Here is a 21,767-nt window from a genome sequence, read left to right as displayed (position 1 = left end):
TAAATTTACTAATTTTACCTCATAAATTTATTAATTTCACCTTGTTAAAGGATGTAGGTCTAAAGGATGCACCAATAAATGTATTAATATTTAGGAGCTTTACGCAAACTCCTCATTCCAGCATTCTGCTTTCCTAAAAAATTGATATAAACCAGTAAATTTACTAATTTCACCTTGTAAATTTATGAATTTCACCTTGTAAATTTATACATTTTACCTCATAAATTCATTAATTTCACCTTGTTAAAGGATTGTAGGCCTAAATGAAGCACCAGTAAATTTAATATTCAGGAGCTTTGTGCAAACTTTTCATTCCAGCATTCTGGTATCCAAAGAAATGGACCTCAACCAGTAAATTGACTAATTTCACCTTGTAAATTTATGAATTTCACCCTGTAAATTTACTAATTTTACCTCATAAATTTATTAATTTCACCCTGTTAAAGGATGTAGATCTAAAAGGAGGCACCAGTAAATTTAATATTCAGGAGCTCTATGCAAATTCTTCATTCCAGCATCCTGGTCTCCTAATAAATGGATATAAACCAGTAAATTCTTTAATTTCACCTTGTAAATTTATGAATTTCACCTTGTAAATTTATTAATTTCACCCTGTTAAAGGATGTAGATCTAAAGGAAGCACCTTTGTGCAAACTTTTCATTCCAGCATTCTGGTATCCAAAGAAATGGACCTCAACCAGTAAATTTACTAATTTCACCTTGTAAATTTATTAATTTCACCTTGTAAATTTACTAATTTTACCTCATAAATTTATTAATTTCACCTTGTTAAAGGATTGCCGGTCTAAATGAAGCACCAGTAAATTGATTAATATTCAGGAGCTTTACGCAAACTCCTCATTCCAGCATTCTGGTTTCCTAAAAAATGGATATAAACCAGTAAATTTGCTAATTTCACCTTGTAAATTTATTAATTTCACCTTGTAAATTTATTAATTTCACCTTGTAAATTTATTAATTTTACCTCATAAATTCATTAATTTCACCTTGTTAAAGGACGTAGGTCTAAAGGAAGCACCAATAAATTTAATATTCAGGAGCTTTGTGCGAACTCCTCATTCCAGCATTCTGGTATCCAAAGAAATGGACCTCAACCAGTAAATTGACTAATTTCACCTTGTAAATTTATGAATTTCACCTTGTTAAAGGATGTAGATCTAAAAGGAGGCACCAGTAAATTTAATATTCAGGAGCTCTATGCAAATTCTTCATTCCAGCATTCTGGTCTCCTAATAAATGGATATAAACCAGTAAATTTACTAATTTCGCCTTGTAAATTTATGAATTTCACCTTGTAAATTTATTAATTTTACCTCATAAATTCATTAATTTCACCTTGTTAAAGGACGTAGGTCTAAAGGATGCACCAATAAATTCATTCATATTCAGGAGCTTTGTGCAAGCCCTTCATTCCAGCATTCTGCTTTCCTAAAAAAATGGGCAGAATAAATGATCTAAATAAATGATTTCCCACCTAAAGGCGGAAAAACGAGAGAGAAGTTGCACACCCTGAATTTTGGGCTCGTTGTGAGTGAGAATGGCAGGAGCCAAAAGCTGCACTGAGCTGGCCTTGAACCCTCAATTCAACTCAGATTTCACCTCCCTGTGATTTCCACAGGCACAGAAAACTGAACCTGCTCCAAAATTGTAACGCTGATCTGCACCGAGCCCCAGCTGGCTCTGTCACCCAGAGCCGTGCACCAAAAAAGGGCTTTTTGTCAGCAGAAATTGTAATTAATTAAACAGAAAGCGACAGGGATCAGCCAGCAGCAAAGGCACACAGGGAGTTTTTCATGAATCAGCTCCCAGCTAAGCGCAGGACTAAAGCACAGGATGAATCTGGATTGCACAATGGTCAATATTTGATTTCAAACACCGAAATGCAAACAGCACCTTTAGGAAACACCAGCACAAACCACAAATAAAATTAATAAAAAAAAAATAAACCAGCAGAAGCTGTGGCACAGCACAGGGCACTGGGCCTGGCTGGGATTCCTTCATTTCCTTCCCTGCTCTGGGTTAAATTGGGGATGAACAATCCAAAACTTCCCTGGTTTTCCCACTGAGGGTGCACAGGAATTTGGGAGGGAGCACCCTGAGGTGCTCAGAAATAAAAATCGAGGGAAGAAATGGAAAAAGGGAATGTTTGGAGTCTCTTTGACTCTCCAAATAACTCTCACACCTGAGGAATTCCTTAATTTCACCTTCCCAGTCCTGCTCCCTGCCTGCCAGAAACAGAAAGGTCAGGGATGCTCAAAATTCACATTTCCACATCAACACCAACCAAACCCCACAAAAGAACAAATCCCCTCCACCAGAGAGGGAAATTTCAGGCTCCAAATTGCTGAGATCAGTGCTGGTGTGGCCAGTGGAGAATTAACAGTGATTCCAAGTGAAAGATCACAGAGGCAGCACCCTGAGGTGCTCAGCAATAAAAAATGGGGGAAGAAATAGAAAAGGGGAATGTTTGGAGTCTCTGACTCTCCAAATAATCCTTATACCTGAGGAATTCCTTAATTTCACCTTTCCTGTCCTGTTCTCTGCCTGCCAGAAAGGTCAGGGATGCTCAAAATTCACATTTCCACACCAATATCAACCAAACCCCACAACAGCACAAGTTCAGGCTCCAAATTGCTGAGATCAGTGCTGGTGTGGCCAGTGGAGAATTAACAGTGATTCCAAGTGAAAGATCACAGAGGGAGCACCCTGAGGTACTCAGCAATAAAAAATGGGGGAAGAAATGGAAAATGGGAATGTTTGGAATCTCTGACTCTCCAAATAACCCTCACACCTGAGGAATTCCTTAATTTCACCTTTCCTGTCCTGTTCTCTGCCAGGGTTAACCTACCACACACAGAAAGGTCAGGGATGCTCAAAATTCACATTTCTGCACCAATATCAACCAAATGCCACAATAGCACAAGTTCAGGCTCCAAATTGCTGAGGTCAGTGCTGGTGTGGCCAGTGGAGAATTAACAGTGATTACACAGAAGGAGCACCTTGAGGTGCTCAGCAATAAAAAATGGGGGAAGAAATAGAAAAGGGGAATGTTTGGAGTCTCTTTGACTCTCCAAATAATCCTTACACCTGAGGAATTCCTTAATTTCACCTTTCCAGTCCTGCTCCCTGCCTGCCAGAAACAGAAAGGTCAGGGATGCTCAAAATTCACATTTCTGCACCAACATCAGCCAAACCCCACAAAAGCACAAGTTCAGGCTCCAAATTGCTGAGGTCAGTGCTGGTGTGGCCAGTGGAGAATTAACAGTGATTACACAGAAGGAGCACCCTGAGGTGCTCAGCAATAAAAAATGGAGGAAGAAATAGAAAATGGGAATGTTTGGAGTCTCTGACTCTCCAAGCAATCCTTACACCTGAGGAATTCCTTAATTTCACCTTTCCTGTCCTGTCCTCTGCCTGCCAGAAACAGAAAGGTCAGGGATGCTCAAAATTCACATTTCCACATCAACACCAACCAAACCCCACAAAAGAACAAATCCCCTCCACCAGAGAGGGAAATTTCAGGCTCCAAATTGCTGAGATCAGTGCTGGTGTGGCCAGTGGAGAATTAACAGTGATTACACAGAAGGAGCACCCTGAGGTGCTCAGCAATAAAAAATGGGGGAAGAAATAGAAAAGGGGAATGTTTGGAATCTCTGACTCTCCAAATAACCCTCACACCTGAGGAATTCCTTAATTTCACCTTTCCAGTCCTGTTCCCTGCCTGCCAGAAACAGAAAGGTCAGGGATGCTCAAAATTCACATTTCCACATCAACACCAACCAAACCCCACAAAAGAACAAATCCCCTCCACCAGAGAGGGAAATTTCAGGCTCCAAATTGCTGAGATCAGTGCTGGTGTGGCCAGTGGAGAATTAACAGTGATTCCAAGTGAGAGTTCACACTGGGAGCACCCTGAGGTGCTCAGTAATAAAAAATGGGGGAAGAAATGGAAAAGGGGAATGTTTGGAATCTCTGACTCTCCAAATAATCCTTATACCTGAGGAATTGCTTAATTTCACCTTTCCTGTCCTGTCCTCTGCCAGGGTTAACCTACCACACACAGAAAGGTCAGGGACGCTCAAAATTCACATTTCTGCACCAACATCAGCCAAACCCCACAAAAGCACAAGTTCAGGCTTCAAATTGCTGAGGTCAGTGCTGGTGTGGCCACTGGAGAATTAACAGTGATTACACAGAAGGAGCACCCTGAGGTGCTCAGCAATAAAAAATGGGGGAAGAAATAGAAAAGGGGAATGTTTGGAGTCTCTTTACCTTCCCAAGCAATCCTTACACCTGAGGAATTCCTTAATTTCACCTTTCCTGTCCTGTCCTCTGTCAGGGTTAACCTAACACACACAGAAAGGTCAGGGATGCTCAAAATTCACATTTCCACACCAGTATCAACCAAACCCCACAACAGCACGAGTTCAGGCTTCAAATTGCTGAGATCAGTGCTGGTGTGGCCAGTGGAGAATTCAAAGTGATTGCAAGTGAGAGTTCACACTGGGAGCACCCTGAGGTGCTCAGCAATAAAAAACGGGGGAAGGAATGGAAAAGGGGAATGTTTGGAATCTCTGACTCTCCAAATAACCCTCACACCTGAGGAATTCCTTAATTTCACCTTTCCAGTCCTGTTCCCTGCCTGCCAGAAACAGAAAGGTCAGGGATGCTCAAAATTCACATTTCCACATCATCAATCACATCCTACAAAAGCACAAGCTCCCTCCACCAGAGAGGGAAAATTTCAGGCTCCAAATTGCTGAGGTCAGTGCTGGTGTGGCCAGTGGAGAATTAACAGTGATTCTAAATGAAAGTTCACACTGGGCATCTCGTGGATCTCCCTTATTCCATCCCATGGGATAATTGCTCATTGCTCATGATGAAATTTCCTTCTGGCTTGTGATGAACTGTGTTCTCTCCAGGAGGGAGGAAAAACAGCTCCAGCCATTTGCTTTAATTGGAGCTGACGGTTTGCAGATTCGAGCCTGGAGCCTTGAAAAAGCTCAGCAGCTGATGAGAATCCACTTTTTCCTCAACAGCAGATCTCTTGAGTTAAATTTATATTGCTTCACAATAAAAACAAATACTCCCTGCCTACGCACACAACCACTAGGTAATGCTGTTTAAGTAAAAAAAAAAACCAATTATTTGCTAAGTTTGAATGAAAATATTGGCATAGAAAAAAAGGGGAGAATGGTATTTAAACTTTTCCATGGAAGATCTCTGTGGAAAAGAAACAAAAACTCAATATTATTGCACTGAGTAATTCTTCAGCATTTAAACCACTTTCCTCAATAGCAGATCTCTTGAGTTAATTTTATATTGCTTTACTTTAAATAAAAACAAATACTCCCTGCCCACACACACAACCACTAGGTAATATTTAAGGAAAAAAAAACAAAAAAAAATTATTTGCTAAGTTTGAATGAAAATATTGGCATAGAAAAAAAGGGGAGAATGGTATTTTAGCTTTTCCATGGAAGATCTCTGTGGAAAAGAAACAAAAACTCAATATTATTGCACTGAGTGATTCTTCAGCATTTAAACCACTTTTTCCTCAATAGCAGATCTCTTGAGTTAAATTTATATTGCTTCACAATAAAAACAAATACTCCCTGCCCACAAACACAACCACTAGGTAATGTTGTTTAAGTAAAAAAAAAAAAACCCAATTATTTGCTAAGTTTGAATGAAAATATTGGCATAGAAAAAAAGGGGAGAATGGTATCTTAGCTTTTCCATGGAAGATCTCTGTGGGAAAGAAACAAAAACTCAATATTATTGCACTGAGTAATTCTTCAGCATTTAAACCACTTTCCTCAATAGCAGATCTCTTGAGTTAAATTTATATTGCTTCACAATAAAAACAAATACTCCCTGCCCACACACACAACCACTAGGTAATGTTTAAGGAAAAAAAAAACCAATTATTTCCTAAGTTGGAATGAAGATCTTTGCATAGAAAAAAATGGGAGAATGGTACTTTAGCTTTTCCATGGAAGACCTCTGTGGAAAAGAAACAAAACCTCAATAATTGTTGGATTGAGTGATTTTTCTGCATTTCCTCCCAGGAATCACCATCACTTTTCTGGCCCTTGGCACTAAGAGGTCAACAATCAACCACCTGCATCCCCTTTTTCTGTGCCCAGAGCAGTGACAAAGCCACAATATTAAAAAACTCCAGTTTAATAAAGTCAAATACAACCACCCAGGGCAGCTGGAAAATCTCCAACAAGCTCACAGATCCATCAGGAAGGGTTTCAGTGCACTTTGTCACGCCTTGTGGGGAAGGATGGACTAGGTGGCCTCAGCAAAATCCCTTCCAGAACTATTTTCAATCATCCAGAAATAGAGGATCAGACAGAAACATATTCCAGCAGTGAGAAATCTGTCTTGGCAGAGGATTTCAGCCGTGCTCTTCCTTGACATTGCTCTAATACATTTCTCAGAGGCAAGAAGGCCATCTGGCCCAGAGCTGATGGTGTGGAGCTCTGCATCTCCCTCACACCAGCCATCAGCTCCTATTTACCGCTAAAATCTCACTTCAAGCATTTAAAAGTTCCTAAGTTTAATGACATGATTGCCCATAAAGTCAGTCAGTGTCCCCCCCCAAAAGTCGTTCGAAAATCAAAATCCTGATTTACTGCAGGAGTGAGAAAATCAAGAGGAATTAACCCTGATGTCCTGAGTGGGGCTGAGGAATCACAGAGCTGTGGCTCAAAGGTGTTTAAACTCTGAGGAGTTTAAAAAGGTTAAAAATCAAGAGGAATTAACTCTGATGTCCTGAGGAAACACAGAGCTGTGGCTTTAGCTCTGAGGAGTCTAAAAAAGTTAAAAATCAAGAGGAATTAACTCTGATGTCCTGAGTGGGGCTGAGGAAACACAGAGCTGTGGCTCACGGGTGTTTAAACTCTGAGGAGTTTTTAAAAAAGTTAAAAATCAAGAGGAATTCACTCTGATGTCTTGAGTGGGGCTGAGGAAACACAGAGCTGTGGCTCACAGGTGTTTAAACTCTGGGACCCTCAGCACAAAGGGATTATCAGCAACACAATTTTTCCTCCTCCTCCTCCAATTTTTCCAAAGGAAAAGCAGCTCCTCCAGCCCGGCACGAGGCAGCTGGAGCCTAAAACCTGCTGGATCCCTGATGGGCCTTGATAGCTCATCCTGCTATCCAGGATCAATCAGCTGAAGGAAGGAAGTTTCAAACCCTAAATCCCTTGGGATTCCATCAGGGAACGTGGCTCAAGGCCCAGGATCAATCAGCTGAATATCCTGCCAGCACATCAATGGAACTTCGCTGATTCCATGTTCCTAACTAAATTCTGGAGGATTTTTTCTGTGTTTTTTGGAAATTTCAAACACTGGTACAGAGGGAAAAGAAATATTTAAGTCCTGCAAGTCACCCAAGAAACAACAGGCAGCACTGTGCCCATTGCAGAGCAAAGCAGGAGAATAACAGATTCCTCATGCACGAATCTGGCACAGGATTTTCGCAGCCACAGAGCTCCAAACATGCACTCAAAATAAATGTCAAAACATATGATGCTGTACAGCAAAATCAGAATAAGCAGAGAATTGTGCTGAGCCAAGTATCACACAGAAATGAAGCTCCTTCTGATGGCAGTGACTCACAGAGCTGTGCAAAGAGGAAGGCATGGGGAACACAATCACCTTTGTGAAGCCTAAAAAGGAAATAACTCTTCAATAAAACAGAGCCTGTGGTGATGCTGTTAAATGACAGTCTGCTAACAATGCTGCAGGCACCCTAAAGAACCCCTGCCCTTCCAGCACAGAATTAAATCAGTCTGAAAAACAGACACAAGGTACTGAGGATAGACCAGTGGCAGAGCTGAGACTACACAGAGACACCCAATCACTGCCCTGTAAATCCAAAAAGAACTTTTTAAAGGAACCAAAAACCACCACCTGCTCCAGACACAAACACAGACACCTACAACTCAGAGCAGAAAGCAAAGCTCAAAGCAGGGCAAGAACCTCTCCAGCTCTGCCAAGGCTGTGGAAGCTTCCCCTTTCACATCTCCATTATCTATTTGTCACACAGCAGCACTCCCACCATAAAAACGGGGGGTGTGGGTTATTTACAGCAGCTGCATCCCTTGACAATTCACTCCTCCAGATCCTGAAACCATGAATGAAAAACTCAACAGGTAAACAAGCACGGAGGAAGGTCCTAGAAGGATGAACAACTGCATCATTCTCCATAGCAAGCAGTTTCAGGAAAGCAGGGAGTGCTAAACAGAGGAGAAATAAAAATGGGATCTCATTTGAGCCAAATACACTCCTCCTATAGCAACAGAGAAGTGCATGAGGCTCTTAGCCAAAAAGAGAGAAGGTTCAGCAGTAAAGCCAAGCTCAAGTGACCTCCATGAAGGTGAGCCAGGGCTCGCTTGCTTCCCAGCGAGGTAGGAATCAGAATTTGTGACAATCACAAAGTAATTCTGCAGCTGAGCATGGGCAGTGAAATGAGAGCAAACACCTCCAGTGCCTTTAGTGCAGCTGCACCAACTTCTCCGGGTTTATTCTGGGTTTAGTGTGGCCTCCATTCACAGATTGGAAATACAGAAACACGGGAGAGAAAAAGCCACACATGCCTCAGCTCCGAGCTTCCTTCCCCACACGCTCCAGGGAAAACGAAATTCCCGGCAGGAATGAGCGCTCCCAGCTCATTGAGCCAGGCCTTACCTGCAGGACCTGCCGGGAACAGGACGGAGCTCAGACCCGCCAGGGAAACACCGACAGGGCTGGAGCACAGCGGGGCCGGGGCGGGCCCAGGCCCGGCCACAGGGGCCGGAACCACCTGGGCTAAAGTGGCCGCAATCCCGGCTGAAGGTGCCGGAACCACCCGGGCTACAGCGGCTAAAATCCCGGCTAAAGGTACTGGAACCAGCCCGGCTAAAGGTGCCGGAACCACCCGCGATAAACTGGCCTCAATCCCGGCTAAATATGTCAGAACCAGCCCGGCTACAGCGGTCCCAGCTCCGGCTAAAGGTGCCAGAACCACCCGGGCTAAACAGCCTCAATCCCGGCTAAAGGTGCCAGAACCAGCCCGGCTAAACAGCCTCAATCCCGGCTAAAGGTGCCAGAACCAGCCCGGCTAAAGGCGCCAGAAGCACCCGGGCTACAGCGGCCTCAATCCCGGCTAAAGGTCCTGGAACCAGCCCGGCTAAAGGGGCCAGAACTACCCCGGCTAAAGCAGGGTTTAATCCCGGTTGACGAGGCCAGAACCATCCTGGTAAATGGACCTTAATCCTGGCTACAGCTGCCAGAACCACCTGGGTTTAAAGGGGCCAGAACCATGCCAGTAAAGGGGCCTTAATCCCGGCTACAGCTGCCAGAACCACCCGGGTTTAAAGGGGCCAGAACCATGCCGGTAAAAAAGGCGCCTTAATCCTGGCTACAACTGCCAGAACCACCCCGGTAAAGGGGGCCTCAATCCCGGCTACAGCTGCCAGAACCACCCAGGTTAAAGCTCCCAGAACCACCCCGGTAAAAGGGGCCAGAACCACCCCGGTAAAGGGGGCCTCAATCCCGGCTACAGCTGCCAGAACCACCCGGGTTAAAGCTCCCAGAACCACCCCGGATGAAGGGGCCAGAACCACCCCGGTAAAAGGGGCTCAATCCCGGCTACAGCTGCCAGAACCACCCGGGCTTAAAGGGGCCAGAACCATGCCGGTAAAGGAGCCAGAGCCACCCCGGTCCCTTCCAGCTGCCCCATCCCGAGGGGAACACCCCGGGGAAAGCCAGGCACGTACCTCAGCGTCAAGGCAGAGCCGAGGATCCCCAGAGCCACAAACCCAGCGCTGCGCTCGCCGCCGTCCCTCCTCCATGCCCACAGCGGCGCCCGGGCGGGCGGAGAACGCGAGTGAAGCTGGGCACCGGGGCTGGGATCCGCCCTTATCCCGGTACCTCCCGGTGTGGCTGTAGCAAACCCCCGCTGCCCGGAGCCGGGCCGTGTCCCCGGAGCCGGGCCGTGTCCCCGCGGCCGCCGCGTCCCCGCGGTGCTGCTGCCGCAGCCGCAGCTCGGCCCCGGGGCCGCCCCGCCTGCGCTCCCGCGGGCAGCCGGGAGCCGTAGTTCCGCTCCGGGCGCTCCGACTACAACTCCCGGGAGCCCGCGGGGAGCCCAAGGGGTGCCCACGGGGAGCCCCAGGCCCGGCTGGGCTCGGGGGTGAGGGGAAGGGTCGGGGCAGTGCCCGGTTTGCCCGGGCGGAGCGGCCGCGCAGCCCGCGGGAGGGAATGAGGGAGGCATGCTAGTGGGCTGCGTGTTTGGGGGGTTTAGGATCGCTCAGTCCAACAAGTGCTTGGTTTAGCGGAATTAAATGTTAAAAGAGTGGGTTTAGGTTGGATATTAGGGGGGAATTCTGCGCTGTGAAGGTTTCCCACGGAGACACCCAGGCCCGGCTCAGCTCGGTGGTGAGGGGAAAGGTTCGGGGCAGTGCCCGGTTTGCCCGGGCGGGAAGGGATGAGGGAGGGATGCTCGTGGGTTGCGTGTTTGGGGGGTTTAGGATCGCTCAGTCCAACAAGTGCTTGGTTTAGCGGAATTAAATGTTAAAAGAGTGGGTTTAGGTTGGATATTGGGGGGATTCTGCGCTGTGAAGGGAGTGAGGCACCCGTCCCTGGAAGTGTTCAATGCCAGGCCTTGGAGCAAGCTGGGATCGTGGAAGGTGTCCCTGGCAGGAGGTGGAATGAGGTGATCTCTAAAGTCCCTGTCCAACCCAAACCGTTCTGTGATTCCATGAAGGGAATTCATGATTTTCTGAACTCCTCCTGTCCCAGCCTTGTGCCTGGAATGAGATCATGGGTGGCTGAAGTGCCACCAGAGGTGAATTTAAACACCTGGATCATGGAATGGACGGGTGGGAGGCGACCTTAAAGATCCCCCAGCTCCAACCCCCTTTTGGGCAGGGACACCCTCCACAAGGCCGGGTTGCTCCATCCAGCCTGGCCTTGAACCTTAAACCACAGGACTACTCCTTTTGTAATTACCTTCAGAGGCAATTTAGGAGTTGTGTCACGTCTGTGATGCCAACAGCGATGACAGCGTTCATGTGACTCTCTCCTGTCAGGCGCAGGACACACAAACTCTGCTGACTTTGCCCTTGCTGAGCTCAGAGACACCTGAGTGAGGGAAAACCTTGGCAGCATTAATACCCTGCACTCTCCTGTCAGGTAAAAACACACAAACTCCACTGATTTTGCCTAAAAACTCTGGTTAAAGTGAGGGAAAACCTTGCCAGCATTAATACCCTGCACTCTCCTGTCAGGTAAAAACACACAAACTCCACTGATTTTATCTAAAAACTCTGGTTAAAGTGAGGTAAAACCTTGCCAGCATTAATACCCTACTAACATTAATATCCTGTACTCCCCTGTCAGGTGCAGAACACACAAACTCTGCTGACTTCATCCTTCTGAGCTCAGAAACACCTTGAAAATTCTGGTTAAAGTGAGGGAAAACCTTGCCAGCATTAATACCCTGCCCTCTCCTGTCAGGTAAAAACACACAAACTCCACTGATTTTATCTAAAAACTCTGGTTAAATGAGGTAAAACCTTGTCAGCATTAATACCCTGCCCTCTCCTGTCAGGTAAAAACACACAAACTCCACTGATTTTGCCTAAAAACTCTGGTTAAATGAGGTAAAACCTTGGCAGCATTAATACCCTGCCCTCTCCTGTCAGGTAAAAACACACAAACTCCACTGATTTTGCCTAAAAACTCTGGTTAAAGTGAGGTAAAACCTTGCCAGCATTAATACCCTGCCCTCTCCTGTCAGGTAAAAACACACAAATTCCACTGATTTTACCTAAAAACTCTGGTTAAATGAGGTAAAACCTTGCCAGCATTAATACTCTACTAACATTAATATTCTGCACTCCCCTGTCAGGTGCAGAACACACAAACTCTGCTGACTTCATCCTTCTGAGCTCAGAAACACCTTGAAAATTCTGGTTAAAGTGAGGTAAAACCTTGCCAGCATTAATACCCTGCACTCTCCTGTCAGGTAAAAACACACAAACTCCACTGATTTTATCTAAAAATTCTGGTTAAATGAGGTAAAACCTTGCCAGCATTCATACCATGCCCTCTCCTGTCAGTAAAAACACACAAACTCCACTGATTTTGCCTAAAAACTCTGGTTAAAGTGAGGGAAAACCTTGCCAGCATTAATACCCAGCACTCCTGTCAGGTAAAAACACACAAACTCCACTGATTTTGCCTAAAAACTCTGGTTAAAGTGAGGGAAAACCTTGCCAGCATTAATACCCTGCACTCTCCTGTCAGGTAAAAACACACAAACTCCACTGATTTTACCTAAAAACTCTGGTTAAAGTGAGGTAAAACCTTGCCAGCATTAATACCCTGCCCTCTCCTGTCAGGTAAAAACACACAAACTCCTCTGACTTTGCAGCATTAATACCCTACCAGCAATAATTTTGGCCAGGCAGATTTGTGTTAATCTAAATTAAAAAATTAATTAGAGGCAGGTGAGTGCAGCCAGCACCAATTGGGAAGATCATTCTTGGAGTTTTGGGCTCATTCAACAGATACTGAGTTAATTCAGGATTTACTTTTGAGTTTGGGATCACTCAGTAGATACTGAGAAAATTCAGAATTAATTTTTGAGTTTTCAGCTCAATAAATACTCAATAAATGCTGGGCTCAATAAATAATAAATACTGAGATAACTCAAGCCTTACTGTGGAGTTTTGGGCTCACTCGATATTGAGATAATTCAGGACTTAAATTTGAGTTTTGGGATCACTCAATAAATACTGAGATAATTCAGGGTTTATTTTATGATTTTTGGGCTCACTCAATAAATACTGAGATTATTCAGGACTTAAATTTGAGTTTTAGGATCACTCAATAGATACTGAGATAATTCAGGACTTACTTTTGTTTAGAACTCACTTGTTCTAAACAGGAGCTTGCACATCCAGGCTCTGAGTTATTTCAGGTTAGGTTTTTTTTTTTCAAGCTAATTTCTCTTTAAAAAATAAAAATGAAAAATGTTTTATGACTAAAAAAAACCCGAAAATTCAAGCCTTCATTCTTTAAAAAGTAAAAAATTAAAACATAAATATTTTTAAATTGAAAAGAATTAAAATTCAAGCTAAACTCTCTTTAAAAACAAAAATAAAATTAATTGTTTAGAATTTAAAAAAAATCAAGATACTCTCTCTTTTAAAAATAAAATTAAAAATAAAATTAAAATTAAAAATAAAAATTACTGTTTGCAAAGCATTAAATATTGGGTAGAAACCTCTCTTTTTTTGTAGCCCTGTCCTGGTTTTCTGAGGAAATCAGCAGGAATTGCTCTTTGCCCACTGGATGCCGCTGTTCCACAGAAATATTCATGAACTTCCTTCAGCACCTTCTGGCAGCCGTGGAAGCAACTCCAGGGTCAATGGATTTCTTCAAAAATTTAAATTTTAAAATATTAAATTTATTTATTTGTTATTATTATTTTCATTTTACTGTTATTGTCATTGTTATTATTAAAATATATAAAATAAATATATTATTGATAATAAAATAATAATAATAGAACAATAATAATGTTTTAAATTGCTTTTTTTTTCCCCCCCAAAACAAATCTCCTTAATATTTTGCATTTTACACCTGGAAAACTCATTCCACCTGATCCCTTTGTGATGTTCTTTGAAGGTGAATATTTAATGGGATCAAAATATGTTGGTGGGATAAAAATATATTGGTGATGGTGGGGAAAATAATAGGCTGCCCAAAATGTGTTTTATGGATCTGTAGAGGTAAAAAATATCTCTAGAAAATAGAAAATAATATATTAATGTATATATATATATATAAAAAATGTGTATATATAATATATAATATATAATATATAATATATAATATATAATATATAATATATATCATGTATAATGTATATTATATAGTATATAGTATATCCTTTATTGCATATTGCATATTATATATTATCCTGTTATGTATTATATCATATTATATTTATATAATATATATTGTATAGAAATATAATATATATAATAATTGACATTATATATATTATATAAAATATATTTATATAATTATCTATTATAATCATATATACTATTAAATTGTTATAATTATATATAATACTATAGAATAATACATAATACAGACTATAATAAAATACATATTATAAAAATTATTGTATACATAAATAAATCATTTAATAGTACATTAGAAAATAGAAATGTATTAAATATATAAATGTATCTATTTAAAATTTTAAAAAATAATAAAATATAACTTAATCCAAGTGCATGTCCTGCAGTGCTGTTTTGCACACTTAATACACGAAAAAAAAAATTATTTTGGAGAATCTGTCCTTAAAAGCAGAGCCTGGGAGTGGCAGCAGGAGCCTCTGCTGTTCCCTTCAGAGGCAGTGACCTGGATAAAGTCTGCTCCCACTTTTCAGGGAAAAACCAATTTATTTATAGCTCAGAACAATGCAAAGTGACCTACATCCCTCCAGCGCCCGGCTCTGGGAATCAACTTTGAGGAAATTCAGCTCCACTTTTGATTTTCCCCTCTGAAAAGAAGCACAGCTTAATAGAACCCAAGCCCAAGGGGGGATTCCTCTTTATCCCCTCCCTATTTTTAGCACTGGAAAATGAAGCAAAAAAAGAATAATTAAGGGTAGCAGGAGCAGGCAGGGACAGACCCTGAACCTGTGGCAAGAATTCTGATTTTTGAGGGGTAGTTGGAGCCCTCTCCTTCTCCTCCTGTGGCTGCTCCACACAATATTTAAGGCAGGAATCCCTCCAGGGCACAGCATCTGAAAAATGAGGAAATCTGGGCCAGCATCACTGAAAAATGAGGAAATCTGGGTCAGAATTCTGGCCTTTGCTGTGTCCCAGCAGTGCCAGGTGGAAAGCTGGCTGAATTCTGGGTGGCTGTGCCTAAAGGCCAAGGTTGTGTGGAGGAGCAATGTGATAAAGGAACTCAGAATAAGCTGCTGAATATCAAGATTTTCCCATGTGCAGAAAAATGCTGAGTGGGATTTTCAGGACCCAAAAGCATGGCTCAGGAAAATCTGTTTTATGAAAAACCAATGGGATTTTCAGCACCCAAATAGTTTGGAGTGTGTTCCTATGATCCATGTGCAGAAAATGCTGAGTGGGATTTTCACGACCCTTTGGAGGTTGTTCCCATGATCCATGTTCACAAAAATGCTGAGTGGGATTTTCAGGACCCAAAAGCATGGCTCAGGAAAGTCTGTTCTATTAAAAATAAATGGGATTTTCAGCAGCCAAACCCTTTGGAGTGTGTTCCCATGATCCATGTGCAGAAATAACTCAGAATAAGCTGCTGAATATCGGGATTTTCCCATGTGCAGAAAATGCTGATTGGGATTTTCAGGATCCCAATTCATGGCTCAGGAAAGTCTGTTCTATTAAAAAACCAATGGGATTTTCAGGACCCAAACCCTTTGGAGTGTGTTCCCATGTTCACAAAAATGCAGAATGGGATTTTCAGGATCCCAATTCATGGCTCAGGAAAGTCTGTTCTATGAAAAACCAATGGGATTTTCAGCAGCCAAACCCTTTGGAGTGTGTTCCCATGATCCATGTGCAGAAAATGCTGAATGGGATTTTCAGGACCAAATTCATGGCTCAGGAAAATCTGTTCTATTAAAAACCAATGGGATTTTCAGCACCCAAACCCTTTGGAGTGTGTTCCCATGATCCATGTGCAGAAAATGCTGAATGGGATTTTCAGGACCCAAAAGCATGGCTCAGGAAAGTCTGTTTTATGAAAAACCAATGGGATTTTCAGCAGCCAAACCCTTTGGAGTGTGTTCCCATGATCCATGTGCACAAAAATGCTGAGTGGGATTTTCATGATCCAAAAGCATGGCTCAGGAAAATCTGTTCTATTAAAAAACCAATGGGATTTTCAGGACCCAAACCCTTTGGAGTGTGTTCCCATGTTCACAAAAATGCAGAATGGGATTTTCAGGATCCCAATTCATGGCTCAGGAAAGTCTGTTCTATGAAAAACCAATGGGATTTTCAGCAGCCAAACCTTTTGGAGTGTGTTCCCATGATCCCTCTGCAGAAATAACTCAGAATAAGCTGCTGAATATCGAGATTTTCCCATGTGCAGAAAATGCTGAATGGGATTTTCAGGACCCAATTCATGGCTCAGGAAAGTCTGTTCTATTAAAAACCAATGGGATTTTCAGCAGCCAAACCCTTTGGAGTGTGTTCCTATGATCCATGTTCACAAAAATGCTGAGTGGGATTTTCAGGATCCCAATTCATGGCTCAGGAAAGTCTGTTTTATGAAAAAACAATGGGATTTTCTGCACCCAGACCCTTTGGAGGTTGTTCCCGTGATCCATGTTCACAAAAATGCTGAGTGGGATTTTCAAGACCCAATTCATGTCTCAGGAAAGTCTGTTTTATGAAAAACCAATGGGATTTTCAGCAGCCAGACCCTTTGGAGGTTGTTCCCATGATCCATGTGCACAAAAATGCTGAGTGGGATTTTCAGGACCCAATTGCATGGCTCAGGAAAATCTGTTCTATTAAAAATAAATGGGATTTTCAGGACCCCATTCATGGCTCAGGAAAATCTGGTTTATGAGAAACCAATGGGATTTTCAGCACCTAAACCCTCTGGAGGTTGTTCCCATGATCCATGTTCACAAAAATGCTGAATGGGATTTTCATGATCCAAAAGCATAGCTCAGGAAAGTCTGTTCTATTAAAAACCAACAATGATTAAGCAATGTCTGAAATCTCCCCCTGAATCTGCCCACAGTTAACGCGCAGTGACAAAGCAGAGATGATTTAAGCCCTTGGCTTATGGGGGCATCAAAACCCAGACTGAAACCTCCCTGCTGACACCTCCTGTGCAGGAACGCCGGCTCGAGCCGCTCAGAAATTGTCGGGTTTTGGGCTGTTTGAGGGGCCTGGAAAGGCCCGGGGTGGCCTTGGGGCAGCCCGCGTATCGAAGGACGAGAAGAGGCTTCAGTTCTTCTTTCGGTCTTTATGTTTATTAATTGTTTATCTAAAAGATTTTCTCTCGGCCCGACAGAGCTCTGCTCAGCAGCCAGCCATGAGCACACTGTGCTGCCCTCCGGACAGTCACCTATCTTTATACCCAAAGTTACGTGTACAATATTTATCATTTTTCCCCAATACCTTTCACCCTTATTGCCCGGTGCACTTTTAGTAACAACCAGTCTCAAAGTGCCACCATCACCAGAGAAGATGGAGGAGAAGAAGAAGAAGAAGAAGAAGAAGGACAGGACACGCCCCAATTCCTCCATCTTACTTCTCTAAACCCCCCTGTACAGAAATCCTAAACCCTGTGTCTCACCCTCTAATTAACCAATCCCTTCACCATTCACCCCGGTGAAACCCTCCTGTCCTCATACAGGTGTCGTCTCCTGTGTAGGATCAAAGTCCAGCCACCAGACACTTCTGGAACATTCCAGGACTCCCGAGCCCCCCAGGGGTGCTCTCGGTGACACCTCAGTGCTGAGATCCCACATGAAATGATCCTTGCAGCTGGATGTGCCGGGGATTTCTGCAGGGATGAAGCCAGGCAGAGGATGAGGGGAAACTCTGCAGGGAGAAGATGAGCAATTCTCATTTCTGTGTTGTCCTGAGGTGCCACAGAGCAGCAGAACATCCCGGAGGAGGCACCAGAACAGATCTGCTGCCTCCTCCTCCTCCCACCATCGCCTGATTCATTCACAGCAATTCAAACCTTCTTCCTTTTGCTCAGAAATCCCCCCCACGGCAGCTCAGTGACAAGTGGTACTTCACCCACAGCAGGGAAAATGATAGAATTGTATTAATGGTAATTTCTGGAGGTCTGCACCTCCTGAATGCTGCCTTTCTGAGGAAAAACGAACCCAAATCACACAAAATCACACACCGGTCCAGGACTCAAAGCAAGAGAGATTCCCAGTCCAAACTGTAAAACATGAGGTGGAAATAAAAGGCAAAGTTGGGGGTTTTTCCCAGTCCAAACTGTAAAACATGAGGTGGAAATAAAAGGCAAAAATGGGTTTTTCCCAGAGGATCTGAGATTCATGTGGTGGAAGTTTTTTTGCACTTGGAGTAAAGGCTATTTTTTGAAAGAATAAAGAGTTTCTCTCAGAATATTTTGACTTTGACCTAAGATTCACATGGTGCAAGTCGTTTTGCACTGTAAATTCTGGGAGTAAAGACAATTTTTTGAAAGAATAAAGAGTTTCTCCCAGAATATTTTGACTTTGACCTAAGATTCACATGGTGGAAGATTTTTGCACTGTAAAGTCTTGGAGTAAGGACTATTTTTTGAAAGAATAAAAAGTTTCTCTCACAATATTTTGACCTTAGATTCACATGGTGCAAGTTTTTTTGCACTGTAAATTCTGGAAGTAAAGACAATTTTTTAAAAGAATAAAGAGTTTCTCTCAGAATATTTTGACTCTGATTTTAAGGTAAATGCCAAATAAATGCCAGAATATCCAGACATTCAGTAATTGTGGATCTCCTTGTGCTCCGGTTTCTACAGAATGCTCACCTAGAGGATGAATTTTACCTTGTAACTCAAAAAAACCTAATTTCTGCCTCATTTTGCTCCTCATTCCCCTTCTCTTGTACCATGGCCGTGCCCAGGCTTTGCTGAGGTTCTGGGATCTCATCTGCTCGGTTTTCAGGCTCAGAACAAATGACTCAAAGGACATTTGCAACCGAGCCAAGTTGTCACTGTCAGATGAAAAATCATTCCAGCAACACATCCTGAAAAACGGTGCCATCATCTCCGCGGGGCTGCCGCTAATGAATTCTAATTAGGAGCTGTCACTTCTCGTTATGGGAAACAGGAATTCTGCAGCTCTCCCAGCCCTTCACCCTGGAGACACCGAGGTCCCAAGGAATGGTTCGATTTTGGGGCATTTTTGCTGCTGGAGGAACAGAATTGGGAATTTCTGTGTGGGGAATTTCTGTGTGGGGAATTTCTGTGGGGAATTTCTGTGCAGCTCAGGAGTGTTGGTTCCCCTCGTGCTCCAAATCCACTTGGAACCCTGGAAGGCAGATCCAAACCCCACAAAGCCTTCAGGGTGTGAAATGCGGCACATTTATCTCTATATTTATAAAAATTCAACCCCTAAACAATCCTTCCATCCATCCCTCTTGGTTCCCTGACAGAATTGGCATAACCTGAAAACCCTCCCAGAGCTGGTTAAACCCTGCTGTGGATCCAAAGCTCTGAGTCAAAGGCTGCAGCTTGCACAGATGGTCAATGCTCGCAGTTTGTTCTGCAGGGTGAAAAATGGCATTTTCTGTGCAAGCATCCCCCACCCCATTTCCCATGGGAATTGCTCGTTCTGCTCAGATTATTATTTTAAAGCTGCCGTCAGATGTGATCGCCCTGGATTAGAGGAGCAAAAGGAGATGATCAGATAATCCCCGAGGCATTTGGGGTTGGGTTTCCTTGGTTTGTTACCCCAGGGGTTTCTCCTCCTCTGTATCTCCCTAAAAAATACTCGTGCAGATTTTAGAGCTGTGGGATATTGTGGGATTTGTATGAGGAAGAATCCTCTGAATCGTTCAAATATTGGTAAAACATGAACGTGAAGGTTTTAGCTTTCACTGGCCTTAGATCTGGTGCAGAAATACGGAGTTAAATCTAAACCCTCCTGACTTAAATGGAGTTGAATCTAAACCCTCCTGAGTTTATTGCAGGAGTAAAGTTATTTGTTACAGAAGTGCCTGCTCACAGACATTTTGTGATTTCAAAATCATTTTGAATCATTTCATTTTGATTTCAATCAAATCTTCCTCAGATAAACATTCTCTCTTCTAGATTTTAACCTTTTCCAGACTTCTCTCTGTCAAAAACCTCAAAAATTCCCAGTGTTTCCCAGGCAGGAATCAGCACATGGGGAAGGAGGGAAAAAGTTATTTGTTATAAAAGTATTAAGTGCCTGCTCACAGACATTTTGTCAATCAAATCTTCCTCAGATAAACATCCCCTCATCTAGATTTTGACCTTTTCCAGACTTCTCTCTGTCAAAAAACTCAAAAAAACCTCCCAGTGTTTCTCAGTTAGGAATCAGAACACGAGGAAGTAATTAATGAGTGCAAGAGGGAAAAAAAAATTAAAAATACAAAAAAAAAAAAAGAGAAAAAATAAGAATGTGCTGAATAGAGGCAAAATTGAGAGTGAAACCCCTCATGCCATGGATTTGCTCAGTCCTCAGGATGCAGAGAGAACTTTCCAGCTCCTTCCAAACAGCCTGAAGAGGTGCTGGAGCTTTCAGCAAGCCCCAGGGCTGGGCAGTAAATCTGGCACAGTGCAGTGTCCTGCACTCAATATCTGGGGACAGGAACGAGGTTTGCCCTGGTCCTGCACACTCAGTCCATGGCAGACAAATTCTGCCCTGGCATTTCCCATCCGTGCTGCTCTGGAGTCCAGAAGGAGCTGCAGTAATCAGTTAATTCATTATGAAAGCCTGTAATGGTCACTGGAAGCTGTGTCAGAGCCAAATCACCCCATTCCCAGCAAGGTCTGCCAGAGCAAATCCACCAAATCCACTTAAAATGCTTGGGGAGGGGGGTAAAAAAAAATCCTACCTTAAAAAAAAGTTATTTTGGATAAATCACAACCTTACAGGAACGCTGTGCCTCGGTTTTGCCAATGACAGGTGGGGGTGACAGAAGTGCCACTCAAGCAATTCCCAGCAGGGCTGTGAATCTCGTTTGATCAACATTTGTGAAGCCACCAGGGACGACTCTGAGAGGGGAATTGCTGCAGGAGAGCTGCTGTGGTTGTTGCTCGTTCCCCAGGTGCCTGAGAGAGGGAGCTTGGCAGAGTTCCTGCAGAAACATCCTTGTGAGCTCAGAGGGAGACGAGCCCTCACAGTCAGAGAGGGTTCATTGCCAACCTGGGGGCTCAGATCTGAGCTCACAACCCGGGCAAGGCTCCACCAGCTTGGTCTGCGCCGTGAGGGGCAAAATCAGGGAATGGTTTGGTTGGAAGGGACGTTTAAGGGTCAGCTTGGGCATTACACACAACGGGAAAACCGTGAGCGTCACACATTGAGTAAAACCGTGAGCATCACACACCATGAACATCACACACCTGAGATAAACCATGAGCATTACACACCTGGTAAAACCATGAGCATCACACATTGGGTAAAACCAGGAGCATCGCACACCTGGGATAAAACTGTGAGCATCACACACCTGGTAAAACCATGAGCATCACACATTGGGTAAAACCAGGAGCATCACACACCATGAACATTACACAGCTGGGATAAACCATGAGCATCACACACCTGGGATAAAACTGTGAGCATCACACACCTGGTAAAACCATGAGCATCACACACCTGAGATAAACCATGAGCATTACACACCTGGTAAAACCATGAGCATCACACATTGGGTAAAACCAGGAGCATCGCACACCTGGGATAAAACTGTGAGCATCACACACCTGTTTAAAACCATGAGCATCACACATTGGGTAAAACCATGAGCATCACACACCATGAGCATCACACAGCTGGTACAACCATGAGCATCACACACCTGGTAAAACCAACACACACCTGGGTACAACCATGAACATCACACAGCTGGGATAAACCATGAGCATCACACACCTGGGATAAAACTGTGAGCATCACACACCTGTTTAAAACCATGAGCATCACACACCATGAGCATCACACACCTGGAATA

The 21,767-nt window shown here is 43.4% G+C and overlaps 1 protein-coding gene and 1 long non-coding RNA gene across 8 annotated transcripts in view; one reads left to right on the top strand and one right to left on the bottom strand.

The window, feature by feature from the left end:
- The window catches only part of MIB2 (MIB E3 ubiquitin protein ligase 2), a 67,751-nt gene extending 57,682 nt beyond the window's left edge, over window positions 1–10,069 (bottom strand). For all 6 annotated transcript variants that reach the window (XR_012583749.1, XR_012583750.1, XR_012583751.1 and 3 more), the window contains exon 1: window positions 9,795–10,069. The gene's annotated coding sequence lies outside the window, so the exon portion shown is untranslated. The remainder of the gene's footprint in view (window positions 1–9,794) is intronic.
- A 19-nt stretch (window positions 10,070–10,088) lies between these two features.
- LOC141731815 (uncharacterized) lies at window positions 10,089–13,847 on the top strand. Of its 2 annotated transcripts, none has more exons than XR_012583755.1 (3): window positions 10,089–10,207; window positions 11,106–11,208; window positions 13,323–13,847. It is a non-coding gene; the product is annotated as an uncharacterized LOC141731815 (long non-coding RNA). The 2 variants fall into 2 exon arrangements; XR_012583754.1 differs by lacking the exon at window positions 13,323–13,847 and adding an exon at window positions 11,416–12,105.
- The last annotated feature ends 7,920 nt before the right edge of the window (window positions 13,848–21,767 follow it).

This window comes from Zonotrichia albicollis, chromosome 25, assembly GCF_047830755.1.
Source record: "Zonotrichia albicollis isolate bZonAlb1 chromosome 25, bZonAlb1.hap1, whole genome shotgun sequence".
Lineage (NCBI taxonomy): Eukaryota > Metazoa > Chordata > Aves > Passeriformes > Passerellidae > Zonotrichia > Zonotrichia albicollis.
The sequence above is the reverse complement of the archived record's forward strand: the minus strand, read 5'-3'. Positions and strand labels throughout refer to the sequence as shown.